Consider the following 11,517-nt stretch of genomic DNA (forward strand, 5'->3'; position numbering starts at 1 on the left):
TAGAGAAAACTAGAGAAGAAAATGAGAGAAATAGGAATAAAGGGGTTAAGAAAATTCAGCATGTGGCTTTATCCAGAAAGGGACTTCTGGGTTACACCCACACCCCCCAGGATTATGTAAAAATTTTCCATGAGCCAATTCCCCTCCCCCTTCCCTTTTTCCCCTGGGGACTTCTCTCCAATTTACTCTGAATGGATTTTTGCCCTAATAAGAGGCAATTGGGAGGAACAGAGCTATTTACTGGATGTTGGACTTCATTCCAATGTTCAGAATAATGGATTTAACCCTGAGATAAGGTCTTCTTGAATAAAAGCAAAAATGTTATCAGAACCGGGAGGCATTTGCGGTTCAAGCATTAACTATTGTCAAAGATAAATTAGATTAACACGGGGAAGGAGTTGAAATCTGGATTGATCATCTTGAAGTGAGAACAGGTAGAGGCTAATTGGCTCACAAAGTTCATATACTGCTTTTGAATTGGGTGAGTTCATCCTTTATTCTTCGAATTTTCCCTCCCCCCCCACCCCTTTCCTGTATTTGGCTAAGAACTAGATGAAACATCAGAAAGCAAGGGAATAAATAACCTTCTCTGGAGGTGGGGGGCAGCCCCCAAACCCCATGAATTTATCATAGGATAAATCCTAACTACTCAAATGAATGCAGAAGAGTAGGAGAGGGCATAAATAAAATGACTTTAGACAAGTCATTTTTTTTCCTTTGGGGTTTAGTTCCCTCAAATGTAAAAGGAAGGAGTTGGGCTGGACATTTGTTTAAGTCCCTTCCAGCTCTTAATATTATGATGGGGAAAGATCAAGTCAAACTCTTCTTCATTAAAGATGGAACAGTAATTATGGGTTTAAAAGAGCTTGTAGTTGTTCAGTTGTTTCAGTCATAATTGATACTTCATGACCCCATTTAGAGTCTTCAAGGCAAAGACACTGGAGCAGTTTCCTCCTCCAATTCATTTTTACAGATGAGGAAACTGAGGCAAACTGGATTAAGTGACTTGCCCAGGGTCACACAGCTGCTAAATTTCTGAGTTCATATTTAAATTCAAATTCAAATCTTCCTCCTGAATCCAGGACGGATCCACTCCATCTAGCTACCCCAAATTGGAGCAGGTGGGATTGAAGTCAGACAAAAGGAAGAACTGTGTCACTGCAAGAGAGACAAATGAGCTATTGAAGCTGACTGGGGGCAACTAGGTGGTACAGTGGTCTTGGGGTCAGGAGGACCTGAGTTCAAATTTAACCTCCGACACTTATTACCTGTATGACCCTGGGCAACTCATTCAAAAAAGAAAGAAAGAGAGAAAAGATAGCTAGGGAATCTTTTTTTTCCCCTGCAAAGAGCTTTATGAACAGCACTGCTTCTCATGTGTCTGATTCAAAATCATGCCAGAATTTCAGTCTGACACCTGTTGGGGTGTTGAAAGCCTCTTCCAGCTCTCTGATCTGATTGGCTCAACCTTCCTTTTAGAAGCAGTCGTAGTACTTGAGGGAGGCAGCATAGTACTGAAGAGAGCCCTAGATACAGAGCAGCCAGGAGGTCTTGGTTCCGACTCTGCCAATGACTGTATTGCATGTGACCTGAATTGGGCAAATTGCTTCCTTTCTCTGAGGCTGAGTTACCCCCACTGTAAAATGAAAGGTTTGAGCAAGATAAAAGAGCTCTCCTAGCTTGAAATCTGACTCATTTCTTGACTATGAGCCTCTTGGTTTGGAGGAAGGTGATCAGACCAGAAATATAAGAGGAATCATATTCACATATAGAAGTGACTTACTTTACCTTAGGGAGGCAGATTGACCCCAGAGATAGAAAGTGGGTTTAGAGTCAGGGAGATCGGAGTTCAAGTATGACTTTTAGAGACTTATTAGCTGGGTGACCCTGAAGAAGTCACTTTAACCTTTTTCTGCCTCATTTTCCTCATCTGTCAAATGGGAATAATAGCACCTGCTTCCCAAGATTGTTGAGAGGATCAAGTGAGATAATTGTAAAATGTTTAGCACAATTCTTAGAATATAGCAACCATTAAATAAATATTATTGTTTTTATTGTTGCATGAATCTGCATGGTGCTTTTAAAAAGGTCTAACTACAAGTTTGTGAAAGGAAAGAAAATAAATGAATCAGCACAACGTTTTAAAATGGTAATGCCTCTCTTCAACATCAAAGGTCATGGAAAGAGTTGAATTTAGTTCTGATGGGATTAGTCAATGTTGCCTGGTTTCCCATGGAAATCTTTGTGTGACACTATGTTCTCACTTTCATTTTGGGAATCTAGCTGACCTTTCTTAGAGCCATAGATTTCTAGGACATTTCACAATGACAACCATAAACAAAACCACATGTTCTAGATACTCTCAAGCAATCAGCTGTTGAGACCGTGAAACACTGGTCACCCAGGACCCAACCCATCTGGCAATCAGTGGTGGAGAGGATGACTCTCCAGCTCCCTGTTCCAGAGGGCAGACCCATTTATTAAGATTACCTGTCCAGTTCTACTGCCAATCTCAGCTGTAATCAAAGAGCCCATGCTTCCTAGCTGCTCTGCCCTCCAAAACAGTAGACTTTTTTTTTTTTTTTTTTTTTTTTTTTTTTTTTACTGTCAAAGTCCTTAGACTGTTCTTTTGTGGTGGCTGAAAAGTTACTTCACTGCCAGAACCGATTAACCTCATGATATTTGAAAAAAGACTTCCTGGAATGAACTGATGGGTATCTTGAGAAAAGAGCACCTCCTTTCCCTTGACCTTTTCTGAAACTTGTCACTGTCTGGGACATTTAGGAAACAGCTTTAAAAACTATAAGAAAAGGTTAGGAGATGAATTTCTAAATTGTAGTATTGGTAGACAAAATCAGTTTGTAACTTGAAAAAATAATCAAGTGCCTTAGCTGATAAACTGTCTATTCCTTTGCTATCTTATTTCTATCCAGTGTTACACTACCCCCCACTTCATGGTACTGCCCAGCACTCCACAGGGACCTTCTCCAGCAGACATCAACGTCATAGAAGATGCCATCTCCAAGCATTAAATTGAGTTGGCCCTCCACAGAGACCTAGCTGGAGTCTGAGAATCTGAAGTCTATGGTGGGGGAAGAAAAGACTTGTACTTAAAATAAACATTTTATATAGATTGAATTCTCTACATAACTGTCCTGAAACCCTCTCTGAGGGGCTGCCATTTCTGGAAAGACATTAGACATTTACCTCATTCATGCCTGAATTCACTCTCCAGACTTCTCTACAACTACAGATCTTCCCTTACTACCCCCTCCTTTTCCTTCTCCCTTATTTGTGCTATTTTCTCCCATTAAAACATACACTCCCAAGGGATTGTCTAGTTTGTATCAATAGGATTTAGCAAGATGACTAGAACACAGTTGCTGTCTTTTTGAAGAGGACTGATGACCTCACCGGGTGATGTCTTGACTCATGTGAATCAGATTTAAATGAATCAGAGTTGCATAACATCTTACTCTCTCCTCTAGAGACAGTGAAGTCCAATGGCAGGACAAAAGTCAAGACCACTGGTAAAGGTCCAGGATTAACTGGATGATCTTAGTGCTTCAGCTGCCTTCATGGCTATTGTAACAAATTGTTCTCAACTATTTCTTTTTTTTTTTTGTCATGAGAAGTCTTCACATTTTGCTATGAGAAGTCTTCACATGCTTACAGTAGACACCTCTCTAAATCACCAATGGGTTTGAGGCTCATTGATTACTCTCAACCTGGTTTGGTTTCTCAAGGTGTGGCCACTGCACAAGCTTGAAGCCACAGTTGAAAGATGAACACCAGGCACACACCGAAGATGGGTGAGCACCTGAACTTGGCAAGTCATCACACCAGAGGTGCTAAGCCCCCAAATACTCTATCAATCTATTTACTTGCTTGCCTACTTTAAAAAATAGATTTTTCCTGCCTAACCTCTTATTGGTTTTAATTGTATGTTTTTAAATCATTCCCCACTTACTCTCAATTCCTAAACCCCTAATTTAATTTTACATTTTTGACTGAATCTGTAATTCATTGGTTTAGGGAATTCCCAGTGAGAAATCCAACCAGATTGATACCTACTCTGTAATTTATGATCTTAGATGTGATTGGCAGGACTAACGTAGAAATCATCCTGACTCCAAGGCCAACTCTCTCCTCATTACATCACAATGCCTCTTACCCCCTGATTTTAAAAGCAGAATGCTATGGTGGTATCTGTGGACTTCCATGACCATGAAAATGTCCTATTAGGTTAATTGAGAGCCCAGAAATCTAGACCTAGCATGGTTCTTAAAAAAATACTGTGGTAACTAGAAATAAAGAAGAAAACTGTCAACCAGGAAATGACTAAAAAGATTATGGCACATGAATACAATGGAATATGCCTCTACTGTAATAAACAATGACTATGGAGAATACAGAGATGCAAGGGAAGGCTTATGTGGCTTAGAGAAATGTAGAGGCTGGTAGGAGAGCAGCTCCAAAGCTTAGGAAGCTCTTTGTTCACGAAGCCTCCAGCTGTATCCAATCACAATGTACAATGAGACAATGTAATTGCACTATCACAAAAAGGAGGGTCAAATTGCTCATCTTTGAGGAATCTTTAAAAATACCACTCCGGCTACTTGTGAAAAAGCTGAGGTGGCCTGCTTCCGAGCAGCTGCCTGAGGAAATAGGGAGGAATCAAAACTCAGGAGAACATTCACAACCATGAGTCGGGGGTATTTAATAGAAAACAGATTTAAACCATTTTAAGTTCTTTGCAAAATATTTTAAAAGGCACAAAGGCAAAGTAATAATAAGAGAAAATAATGAAAATAATCACTTTTACACATAACTTATATGGGCACACCTTACACAAGAATATAAAAAGATTGATTCTCCCCTTTACCCTGGATGCGTAATTCTTAGGCATAGAGGAGGGAGGAGTCATAGTCTCTCTTATGTCCCTTCTGAAGAACTCAAGAAGTTCGGTCTTCAGACTAGGAGAAGCTTTATACATTGACTCTGAGAAATCCAGAAAGGAGGTTCCTGGGGAATATTGCTCTAATGTTGTCAGTGTTTTAGAGCTCCTCTCTCTCTCTCTCTCTCTCTCTCTCTCTCTCTCTCTCTCTCTCTCTCTCTCTCTCTCTCTGTCCCTATCTCTTCTCCCTGTCTCTTTATCTCTCTGTCTCTCCCTGTCTCTCTGTGTCTCTCTCTGTTTCTGTCACTGTCTTTCTGTCTCTCTCTTTTTATCTCTCTGTCTCTCTGACACACATACACACACAAACACAAACACACAGAGCTCATTGTTACAGCAGTGCTTTCCTCCATTGCTGAAGATGAAGGTAAGTATCTTGCTATTTAGCCTTACACCTTTCATAACCCACAGAGGGATGCCCTCTATTTATCAACTAAAGTCCACTTTCATGATTTTAAGTAATATCTTGCTTCCTGAAACACTGTTGTCTAAGAAAACTTTTTCAACTCCTGTTATCATTTTCCCGAAATTCCAGCCTTGCCTTCCCATGGTCCAACCATCTAAGGTCTATCATTTCCTTGTGTGAACAATTCAGTAAAACCCAAGAAGCATTTAAAGGACTACTATGTGCAAAGCCCTGGGGATAGATTATTTGAGCAAGGTTCTTCACTTCCTGCCTCTGGGTTCATTCTCTTAGTTATAAAATATGAAAGGATTTGAATAAATACTCTTTAAAGCCTTCTCCACCTCTAACTTGCTGAGAAAGCCAGTAAATTGATCTGTTATATACTGATTAAGCATATATTACTAACAAATAGATAGAAAATTACAAAATAGATATGATGCAAGATAGATAAAAATTGTTGTGAGGTGATGGGAGGGAATAGTAGAGTTGGGAAAATGGGTGGGATTCAGAAAGATATCATGTAGGAAGTGGCCTTTGAATTAAATGTCAAAGAAAACAAGGATTCTAAACTGTGGTGGTGAGGAGATAGTACATTTCAGGTTTAGGGAATAACTAGTGCAAAGGCCATAAATTGGAGAAAAGGATCTTGTTTTTTTTTTGTTTTTTTTTTGTTTGTTTAGGTTTTAGCAAGGCAAATGAGGTTAAGTGGCTTGCCCAAGGCCACACAGCTAGGTAATTATTAAGTGTCTGAGACCGGATTTGAACCCAGGTCCTCCTGACTCCAGGGCCGGTGCTTTATCCACTATGCCACCTAGTCGCCCCCGAAAAGGATCTTAATATTAAGTACCCAGGGGTGGCTAGGTGGCACAGTGGATAGAGCACTAGCCCTGGAGTCAGGAGTACCTGAGTTCAAATCTGACCTCAGACACTTAATAATTTAGCTGTGTGGCCTTGGGCAAGCCACTTAACCCCATTGCCTTGCAAAAAAAAAAAAAAGATTAAATACCCAATTGATAGAGCACTAGGTCTTGTTATCAATAAGATTCTAATATCTTGACTCAGATACTTATTATCTGTGTCATCCAGGACAAGTCACTTAATTTTTCTCATCTTTTGTTTCTACATCTGTAAAATGGGGATAAGAAGAGCACCGTCAATGGGAGGAACAAATGAGATATTATGTTATGTGCTTTGTGGGTTTTAAGGTATATCAATTTAAGCTGTTATTAAGTACATTGTACCTTACCTCTACTTAAGGGTTGTTGATCTGTCTATCCTAGATTATGTAATTGCTTGTGTTTCTTCCCTTCTACTACTTCCATTTTGTCCAGGGTAATAACTTCATGCCTTGACTTTTTTTTCAATCCTGAATCTATACCTACCTTCACTCCCCTTCTCTTATCCAGGAACAACTTTCACAATATAATATACCATGGGGTTATATTAACAAATCACTTGACCTTTTTAGTTCAGTTTATGGGTGTCATGGGCTATTACTTTTTTGAATTACTTAATCTTCATACTTAGAGTTCTTTTCTTCACTAGCACAGAAATTTAGCATCCAAGCTCAAACTACTCTGTGGAGTTCATCCCAGAGGACAATCAGATACACCCACTGACAGAGGGAGCTGTCTGTATGTTGGGAGGGTTGGTGAAGAACAGGAATAGCTATTTTCTGTCACCCATGGACACTTTGCCCAGTGAACTGCTATCATGGCAACCTGCCTAGTTTACTCTAATGGCCTCACACCTGGACAATACCTGTCTAACCTGTCCTGCTTTCTCTATGATCTCCACCTTCCTACTTAATTATCAGATGAGTGAAGATGATAAAGATAGCCCTGGGAGTTAGCCCTAACTAAAAAAATTTCAATGATTTCCCATTCCCTGCTATAATAAACCCAAACTTGTCTTAACCTTACATTCAGAACCTCTAAAATTTAATTCAACAAATATTTATTGAGTCCCTATTATATGAGAGGCCCAGCTAGACCCAAACTCTTTTTCAGGTTTACCATCCTCTGAAACTCAATAAGGCACACTCTTCACTAACTTACTGGTCAGTTTAGAGACTCATACCCCTCTACTGGAATCTTCTCCACAATGCCTTCTTGTCCATCCCATCTAGAAGTAAAGTGATTTTTTCTCAAGGTCAAACAGCTGGTAAATGTCTGAGCCATATAGCTGTTCCTGAACAATATGAATTATTTATTAATTCCATAAATATTTGTCAAATGCCTACTGATGAGGCACTTTGGGGTAGTAAATTGAGAGCTGGCCTGAGAGAGGAAGATTTGGCCTCAAGTCCCATCTTTAATACAAAATAGTTGCATGACTTTAGGCAAGTCAGTTAACCTCTGAGTGTCTCAGGCAATTCTTTAATACTGGTCTAAAGATTTTCCCGCTGGAAAATTCCCTACATCAACAAAAGCACAAGTGAAATAAAAAAAAAGAAGTCTAGTCAATCATTTCAGCATTAGTAGCTTGGTGACCAGTGTCTGATCCATAGGAACTCCATACATTCGTGTTGATTGCTTGTTTGAAAGTAATCTCTTTAGTTCACTTGCCAAGACATTTTCATTCTTGTTCAGTTGAGTCAAAAACCATTTAGGGCTTTCTTGTCAAAGATACTAATGGGTTGCCATTTTTTTTCTGCAGTTCATTTTATAGATGAGGAAAATGAAGCAAACAGGGTTAAGGGACTTAGCTAGGGTCATACAGTTAGTAAGTATCTGAGGTTAGATTTAAACTCAGGAAGATGAATCTTCCTGATTCCAGTGTTCTATCTACTGGTCCTCTCCTCCCCTCAAAGCAGATCACTTAATTTTCTTGTGTCCTAGTTTCTCCATCAGCAAAATGGATGGTAATACAGACCTTAGTCTCCTCAGAGAGTTGTTGAGAGTATGACATAAAAGTTAATGTAGAAATGCTCTGGAAAATGACATTTATATAAATGTCAGTTATTATGATGATCTACCAGTTCATAATACAGAGTTCTGAATGAAATGTTCCCTTAGGACTTTGGCCAGCTAATCCAAGTAGATTTTCAGCCAAAGAACCCGTTGTGCTTGCCACCTTGTACTTTTATACAGAGGTGGCTGAGTCAGCCTGTGGCTGATCAGTTTTTCCATCCAAGTGAATGGGGGGGGGGGGGGGAGAAACTGAGGGTTATAGCAAAGAAACTTGACCCTGTTGCCGATGTAAGACAGTCTGGATTGACCAGACTCCTTTAACTACACTGAGAGATTCAGAAGGGAACATAATAATGTAGGTGGGTATCTTTACCCTATCACATATCTATGAACAGGTCAAGCTCTCTTTTGAACTCTGGGGGTTATTCTTCTCTTCATGGTCTATTGCCCCTGCATAATTCCAATTACCCTCATACTACAATTACACACATTCATCAAGGGGCAAATAGCCCCAAGTCTCTTTTTCCCACCCAGTATTATTGGTAAGAAAGTTTTATCCAGCTTTTTGAAGGAATTATCAAAGCTTTCAAGTCCTAATGGCAATGTGCTATGGATTTCAGGGAGACCTTTTAAATGTCCTGTGGTATTGTTCTAAACTGCTTTTATTTACAGAAAAGGTGGAAATTCTAGCAAGGAAAAAGAAGGATGACCAGAGACCAATAGTTTTCTTAAGATGAGTGTTTTTCGAAGATGTGACTGATATATTCAACCTATCCAGAAATCTCTTTTCCCACAAAATTTAGTTGCCAAAACACAGGGTAGTTTTAGCCTTCATTCCTTCATCAAATCCTATCATCATCATCATCCAATTAGAACTTTTGGACAGCTTATAGATCTCCTCCATATGATTGGTCCTTATGATTGGTTGTCATTTTCTGCAGGTGGAAATACATATATATATATACATATATATGCATATATATATATATATTCTTAACTGTGGGGTTTCCCTTTAAATGTTAACAATGGGTATTTTCTGTAATATCTTTCCTTTAGCCACAGGATGGCAGTATTTAGGAATAGCACTATTACTATATGCAATTAAAGAGGCTAACCCTTGGAGCCAAGGTAATACAAATGTCTAAATGTATAATGTAGTAAGCAAGAGATTTTAAATTGTGTGGCCTACTTAGGAGGAGAAGGAGAAGGAAGCAGAAGGAAGGAGAAGGAAGGAGAAGGAGGAGAAGAAGAAGGAAGAGGAGAAGGAGGAGGAGGAGGAGGAGGAGGAGGAAGAGTTTATTTGGAAAGAGAGTCTTGCTTAAAAGATGTTTTTAACTAGACTCTATGAAACAAACTGTAAAGTGAAAAACTGGATAGATTCTGTATGGCGCTATATCTAAATGATGAGTGTCTATGGTTATCCATGACCGTGTTTCTTTTGAATTCTGACTGTAAGGTTGTGAAATCAGCTTTGGATTTGGAGTCAGAAGCCTTGTCTTGCATGGTGATTCCATCATTTCTTAGAGAAGTGATAGCAGGCAAGCCATATAACCTCTCTAAGCCTCAATTTCCTCATTGCAAAATGGGGATAATAATATAGTATTTAGGGCAGATAGGTGATACAGTGATAGAGTTCCAGATCTGGAGTCAGGAAGACCAAAGTTCAAATCTGATCTCAGACACTCATGAACTGTGTGACTTGGGCAAGTCATTTAATATTGTTTTTGCCTCCATTTTCTCATCTGTAAAATTAGCTACAGAAGGCAATGGCAACCCACTCCAATAGCTTTGCCAAGAAAACCTCAAATGGAGACACAAAGAGTTGGTCACAATTGAAACAAGTGACCAACAATAAGATATACTAATCCCTTCATAGAGTTGTTTTGAGGGAAAATTTTGTGATCCATAAAAATATATGTAAATGTGAGGTTCCTGTTGGTTTTTCAGTAAGTTTTAAAGGAACTTGAATATATGTTATCTTAGAATCATAGGGCAAAATTCTATAAAAAACCTGGTAAGTGGTAGGAGGTTATTAACACAATAAAATTTCAGGAATATGACCTTATTATCAATGGCTCATATTTGTGTCTGTGAAGTCTAGGCTATGGCAGTTTGAGAGAAAAAGACTTTCTTGTAGAATGTAATCTTTAAACTAATTTTTATCATATTAACTCATATTTATCTATTGCTTTATCAATTGATTGGTTGGTAGTGTGTCTGACTAAAGCTGATCTGACCAATATGAGCTCAGAATGCTCTGTCACAGGTTGGGCACAAATAGTTCATGTGAACACCTGGGGTGCTTACTCTAAACTTGTGTATGTCATGTTTCCTTGGAGCTGCTTCAATTCTTCCTTCCTCATAGAGTACAGTACCTTTCTGATGAGGGCATGCCATGCTTGGCAATCCTGTGCCAGTTTTTCCCATGCTGTACAATCAATTCTTAAGTTCTTAAGAGAGAACTTTAGGATGTCCCAGTATTGTTTCTTCTGACCCGCTTGTGAGCACTTGACCTGTGTGAGTTCTCCATAAAACAGTCTTTTTGGCAATCATACCTCTAGCATTCTAACAATGTGCCCAACCCCTTGAAGTTGCACTCTCTGCAGTATTGTTGGATTGCTTGGCAGTTTAGCTTGAGAAAAGGCCTCAGTGTCTGGTATCTTCTCCTGCCATGTGATCTTCAGAATCTTCCTAACTCAATTTAAATGGGAGCAATTCAGTTTCCTGACTTGGCACTGGTAGGCATACAGCAATGAGGTCAGCACAATAATTCTGTAGACTTTCAATTTGGTAGTTAGTCTAATACCTTTTCTTTGCCAAACTTTCTTTTGGAGCCTCCTATATATACTGAGTTAGCTCTGGCAATGCAGGTATCAACCTCATTGTCAATGTGTACCTCCCCGGAAAGGACACTGCCAAGGTAAATGGTACTCAAAACTTCTCCATTTGCTGTAACCAATGATTCCATATATAGATGGTGTGGTGCTGGTTGATGGAACACCTGTGTTTTCTTGGTGTTGATTGTTAGATCAAAATTAGCACAAGCAGCGAAAAATCAATCCACACTTTGCTGCATCTCAGCTTCAGAGGCTGCAATGAGAGCACAATCATCTGCAAACAGAAGATTATGCACCAACACTCTGTCCACTCTGGTCTTGTCTTGGAGCCTTTTAAGTCGAAGAATTTACCATCAGTATGTTAGCTGACCTTGATGCCATATTCATCCTCAGTGAAGACATTTGATA

Source organism: Macrotis lagotis, chromosome 6, assembly GCF_037893015.1.
Source record: "Macrotis lagotis isolate mMagLag1 chromosome 6, bilby.v1.9.chrom.fasta, whole genome shotgun sequence".
NCBI classification, from domain to species: Eukaryota; Metazoa; Chordata; class Mammalia; order Peramelemorphia; family Peramelidae; genus Macrotis; species Macrotis lagotis.